Raw genomic sequence first — 6,000 nt, 5'->3', positions numbered from 1 at the left:
TTCATACAGTTGAATCAACCATCTCAACACATGAATTAACATATGAGTCTTATGTTGAAAGGGTTGATTCATATGTCAATAGAACTCAATAAAATTTATTATTATTATTATTATTATTCGAAAATAGAACTATTGAATAAATGTCTAAAAAAATTCTTCCAATTTTCTAAAGGTCCACAAAACATTTACTCAAACAAAGACCCAGGTAAAAATAAGGTGTCTAAGTAAACTACCAAAATTTATTTTCAATATTGGAAACATAAATTGTGTATAAAAATTATTTAAATATAAAAGAAATTCTATTAAAATTTTACTTTAGACTTTATCAAGGTTTAGGTCCGGCCTGTAGGAGAATCAAACACACATTATGCCGGTGCCAACCACCTTATACGGTAAAAGGACGCATTTACCAACTTACTTGTATGTCACCATAAGCCTACTTTTCTACTCATATTGGGTTTCTGAAAGTCTATTTTTTGTCGATACAAGATGTAAGCAAAAATATCACACAATCATCATATTTGAATCATTTTTACTTAAAGTGTTTTGCTTTCAAATTAGGAGGAGTAAAATGAATTTTATTCTTTATATCTTATAGAATTTTATTCTAAGAATTGCTGTTACTCAGTGCAGCAGATTATCTGCAACATTCAAGAGATTCGGCTTGGTTTCTAGCTATCACTGGTGTTAAGCTGAGGATGGCAAATGGTCAGACTATGGTGGAGGTGAACGGTGAATTTCTGGTTTTTTCTGATATTTTGCTCTGTTGTTGATCTGTCTGCCGGGCAGTTTTGATGTCATTGGATGCTGGAAGTCTTTTTGACTCTTTGGATCAGGAGATGTATCATAAGGGCTGCTGATGAATTGGAGTGAATCTAGTTGCTGGTAGTTGCTGTTGCTGCTAATGGTTGCTGTTACTCTTGGTTTTGGGCTGATGGCAGTTGCTGTTGCATTTTGCTGCGGCAGAATTGTTTGGTGCTGTGTTGATCTGAAGCTTTGGTGTTGTTTTCATATGCTTATTGTCTGTTTGTATCTTGGGTTTGAAAACAGTGGTCACATTGGTGGGATGGTGCTGTGGGTGGGATTTTTGTTTTGTCATTTGTTGTTTTTTTTCTTTGTTTTGGTTGGTTTCTCACCAACTTCGGATTGTGTGCTTGTAAGGGATTGGGCAGTTATATTGGTGCCAACCTAGTTAGAATTGATGTCTCGTGATGATGTTTTTTGCACCCATTTTTTCTCATTTCTTGATGTAATGAGTTCCTTTCATCAATAAAGGTCATTTTGGCTGATAAAAAAAAAAAAAAAAAAAACAGAATTTTTTTCACTGACAATTGATTGAGTTGCCAAAAATGTAAAAACCATTGGCATATATATATCTCAACAAAGATTTTTTTCTATAGGATACCCTGACACTTGTTTGTCCCAGTAACCTGTATCTTGCTTGAACACGTTCATAAAACATACAAACAAATCAATATATAACATACTATCCAACCTAAATGAGACATAATCCCAAATGCATCCAAATATCAAACATTTGTAAATGTATTCAAATATCAAACAATCCAAAACATAACAATTCCAAAATATCTTGAAATAGCCAACCATCCCAAACGTAACAACTTCCTGGACAATTGCCAAATCAAGGTTGGGAATGGTAGTCGTATCAGATTTTGGCACGACAAGTGGTGTGGATCTACATACCTTAAGGATGAGTTCCCCTCCCTCTTCAACCTGTCTGCTGATAAGAATGGTTCTCTTCAACAATACTATGCCAGGAAAACCAGCACTTCAGTTTGGAACTTTCCATATAGAAGAATCCTATATACTTGGGAAGAGACTAATGAAGCTAGGTTGATTACAATGTTATCTTCTGCCCCCTCCTTGTGCCTCAACAGTGCTGACAGCCTGGTTTGGTCTGCACTTGGTTCTTGTGTTTTCTCTGTGACTTCCCTATATTCTCTCTGTACTTCTCTCCTTGGGCCTCCCCTCATTATTAGCAAATTCATCTGGAGCAATACCTTACCTCTCAAAGTTAGTTTTTTTGGTTGGCTAGCTTGGAAAAACAGAGTTAAAACAGCGGTGTTTCTGCTCGATATAGGTATCTTAAGCAGCAATGTTTCTCCTCTTTGTCCCCTCTGCAAAGTGGCCCCTGAATCTAATTCTCATGTGTTACTTCACTGTCATTTCTCTTGGGTTATTTGGTCATCTGTGTTATTCGAGTGGGGGCTCTGTTGGTGTATCCCTCAGTCCGTAGATGCTCTGTTTAACTGGTGGATGGGGACTAAGCTCAAACACCCTCTCAGAAAATTCTGGGAAGCAATCCCACTGGTTGTATTGTGGTCTCTCTGGAAGCTAAGGAATGAGTGTGTTTTCAGAGATGCTCATCCTAACTCTGCAGAACTATGGGAACTTATCAAGATCAGATTGGCCCTTTGGCTTAAAGCCTCTATCAAGAACTTTCCCTTTTCAGTCGAGGATGTGGCTCTCAATTGGAGACTAACCAGGCTATGCTACAGTTGATATCTGCTATGCTATTCAGTTTAACAGAAAGCCTCCTCTGCTTTGTTGACATGCCAGCACCAGCATACTCTGTCTCCTGTCTTCTGTTGGGGTTCTTCTGTCGGCTGGGCTCCTGACTGGAGTTCATTCACTGTGTTGTTCTTTTTCTGAGTTCGCAGAATGATTATAGGGCTGCAGTAGTGATCTGTGCTGGTGTGTTCACTGTGGATACCAGTCGTGAAGGGTAGAGGAAGATCAGGACCATGGAGGTCTAGAGGAAATGCTGGTGTGTTCACTGTGTTAAGGATCTGTTCAATCTGTCTACAAAGTTTGGAGTGGACTGCCGAGGTCTGCTATTGCTGTTGGGTCTGCATCTGTGTGGTGTGGTTATACTGATATAAGGTATGTTGGTAGTTTCTGATCTGAGGGCAGAGGTGTAGTCAGTTTCTGATCCGAGGTCTGCTATTGCTGTTGGGTCTGCATCTGTGTGGTGTGGTTATACTGATATAAGGTATGGTGGTAGCCTCTGATCTGAGGGCAGAGGTGTAGTCAGTGGTGTGGTTATACTGATATAAGGTATGGTATGGTGGTAGTTTCTGCATCTGGGCTCCTGGAGACTTCATCCAACTTTGCATCTGTGCTGAGTTTTGGTGATAATGTTGGTGCAAATTTGAAGCATAGTTTTGGTGTTAGATCTGCTAGAGTTAGTCTGCTAGCTGTATATGCTGATCAGTCAGCTGTGGTTGTCCATATGTTGTGTAGTCTGTTAGCTCCATTGGTTGTTAGCTACGGTTGCCTTTCTTTTTTCTGTTTCTTTTGCCTTGTTTGTTGGTTTCTCACCAACTGGCGCTTGGAGCTTCTGTTAGCTCCAAGCTCCTCTTTATTGATGTTCTGTATCTTTTTTTGGTTACTTTCATCAATAAAGATTTTCTTTGCCGATCAAAAAAAAAAAAAAAAAAAAAAAAAAAAAAAAAAAAACATATCTGAATGTCCAACAAGAACAACACGCCGAATGACCATAAACTTTTATCTTCAATGACCATATCATGCCGAACCACGGATGTCCATCACCAATCTATGTCAACAAAAAGACAAAAACGTAAGTATCTTATCAATGTATTAACTCCAAACTACTATACAATAATACTGTTGAAGTTACATGAATTCCTTAGCTTTATTTCATTTTAACATATCAAATGTTCAAACATGCAAGTTTGAGCTTAAATTTCAAACTGCAGTCACATGTTTGTTCCATTAACTTCTAGAACTTAATTTTATCCTTACTGTGGTATTCATACGAATTATTGGGTATTTCTATGGATATTTTACAATTTTTCTCGTTGAACCCTTTTTTTGAAGCCTAAGGCCTCGTTTGGGAACAGGCTAATTTAGTAACTTTTTGACTATTTGGCTAAAATGTGATGTAAAAAAAACTAGTATGTTTGGGATGACTTTTTGGCTTTTTACGAAAAGATGTGCAAAAAGTAGAGAGAAAATGGAATCTTTGACTTTTTGGTATGAGTTGTTGGCTTTTTGACTTTTTTAGTAACTTTTTGACTTTTTGACTAAAATAGCCTCTTGCCAAACGAGGCCTAAGTGTTAAAAAAAATACAAGTTTGAACTTAATTTTCAAATTGGAAGTCATGTTGAAGCAGCAGAATATATCACATGAAATTAGATAACGTTCTAGTGAACAAAAAACATATTGAATCCACAAGAAATAATGAATTATATTACATAAAAATTTATTTGCCCCAAGGCATGCATCATTATTTATAATAAATGAAACCCTAACCAAACAATAAAACAAGGAATTAGGCTAATTCCTTTCTAGGCACGAAAATAAATAAAAAATTACCAAAAATATGATATTTGGGTTAAGCCCAAATCTAAATGCTAGGATATATTGGAAACGCGCCAAAACAAACAGCGCAAAAAACAAATTTCTCAAAATAAAGTAATTGCTAAGACGAAAATTTTCTACAACGGCAAAATTACTAATTTCAAGTCCTAAAAGAAGAAATTTTGCTAAAATCCACTATGCAGCATCACCGAGGACAGCAATTACCCTCAGCTTGACTTCATCATTACCTTTTACTAGTTCAGTTGTTCCAAAAATTCCTCAGCTATTTATTCTACATCACCTCTGCTTATTCCACTAGCTTCTACAAGTTACTTTTGTTCTTACTAAAATGTTCGCACCAATTCCAAGGGAATTTCGTGGATATTTCATAATTGTTCCATTCGAAAGATTATTTTCAAGCTTAACTGTTCAAAAAAAACACAAGTTCAAGCTTAATTTTGAAATCATGAGTCTTATTATTTTTTTGTTTGTTTTTGAAAGTTACTTTTATCCTTGTTAAGGTGTTCATGCTAATTCTGAAGCATTTTCGTGGAGATTTCACATTTTGTCACTCGAACACTTAATTTTTAAGCCTAAATGTTTTTAAAAAAAATGCAAATTTGAGCTTATTTTTCAAATCAGGAGTGTCATGCTTGTTCCATTAAATTTTGCATGTTACTTTTATCCATAGTAAGGTGTTCATGCCAATTCATAGACATTTTCATGGACATTGCACTATTTTTCCCATGAAATGCCTGTTTCCAAGCCTAGTTGTTCAAAAGATACAAGTTTGAGTTTAATTTTCAAACTTGAAGTTTCATACTTGTTTTGTTAGTTTTTAAAAGTTACTTTTATCCTGATTAAGATTTTCATACCAATTCAAAGGCATTTATATATATATTTCATGATTTTGCCCTCCAAATACCTATTCCAAGTTTAAGTGCTTAAAAAAACACATGTTTGATCTTATTATTCAAACTGAGAGTCCCGTGTTTATTTCGTTAGTTTCAACAAGTTACTTTTGTCTTATTTTAAAAGTAACCGTATCATTTGAAAGTTAAGGACAAAGTAGTTATGTATTCTCATACTATTGAAGTGATGGTATCCCAACACCACTAATTAATTTCTTGGATTAATGGTTAGTGGTTAAACAAGTTTTGGTCTTTTTATTATTGTTAGCAAAAAAGCTTGATGTGGAGCTTGTTAATATTATTGTTGCATGACACATCACAGTCAACAAAGGAGCATATAACTACAGGCTTATCTAAAGAATATATTAACTTTGAAAAACTTCCAAGAAGGGCTATTTGGAATGAAATCCTATTTGATATTGCTTCTACTTTCTTTAATTCTGTTAGATTTAAATTTGTATCGCCAATCTAAACTATTCAAACTTGGTTAATTAATATAATGCAAGAGTCATTCCACTTATTGCCAATTGGTTTTGAGTTGAATGTTTTAACATAGTATCAAGCTCGGTCTTGGATAGCCTCTTACATCATGTGGTACAAGCGGTCTATCTCTCAATCGGACATTTCAATCACCTCCACGTGCTATCGGGTAGCACGTGAATGAGAGTGTTAGACTAAGACCCACATCGACAATCTAAACTACCCAAGCTTAATTAATATAATACAAGAGTCTTTCCACTCAAT

The 6,000-nt window shown here is 35.6% G+C and overlaps 1 protein-coding gene and 1 long non-coding RNA gene across 2 annotated transcripts in view; one reads left to right on the top strand and one right to left on the bottom strand.

Moving 5' to 3' along the window:
* Positions 1-366: 366 nt before the first annotated feature.
* LOC145794839 (uncharacterized) lies at positions 367-1,228 on the top strand. The gene is made up of 2 exons (XR_014334784.1): positions 367-491; positions 629-1,228. It is a non-coding gene; the product is annotated as an uncharacterized LOC145794839 (long non-coding RNA).
* A 1,096-nt stretch (positions 1,229-2,324) lies between these two features.
* Positions 2,325-6,000, bottom strand: part of LOC114259287 (uncharacterized) — a 40,382-nt gene continuing 36,706 nt past the window's right edge. The window contains exon 2 of the transcript XR_014336339.1: positions 2,325-3,577. The gene's annotated coding sequence lies outside the window, so the exon portion shown is untranslated. The remainder of the gene's footprint in view (positions 3,578-6,000) is intronic.

The sequence above is a fragment of the Camellia sinensis genome, chromosome 7 (assembly GCF_055761805.1).
Source record: "Camellia sinensis isolate YWXY chromosome 7, ASM5576180v1, whole genome shotgun sequence".
NCBI classification, from domain to species: Eukaryota; Viridiplantae; Streptophyta; class Magnoliopsida; order Ericales; family Theaceae; genus Camellia; species Camellia sinensis.
The sequence above is the reverse complement of the archived record's forward strand: the minus strand, read 5'-3'. Positions and strand labels throughout refer to the sequence as shown.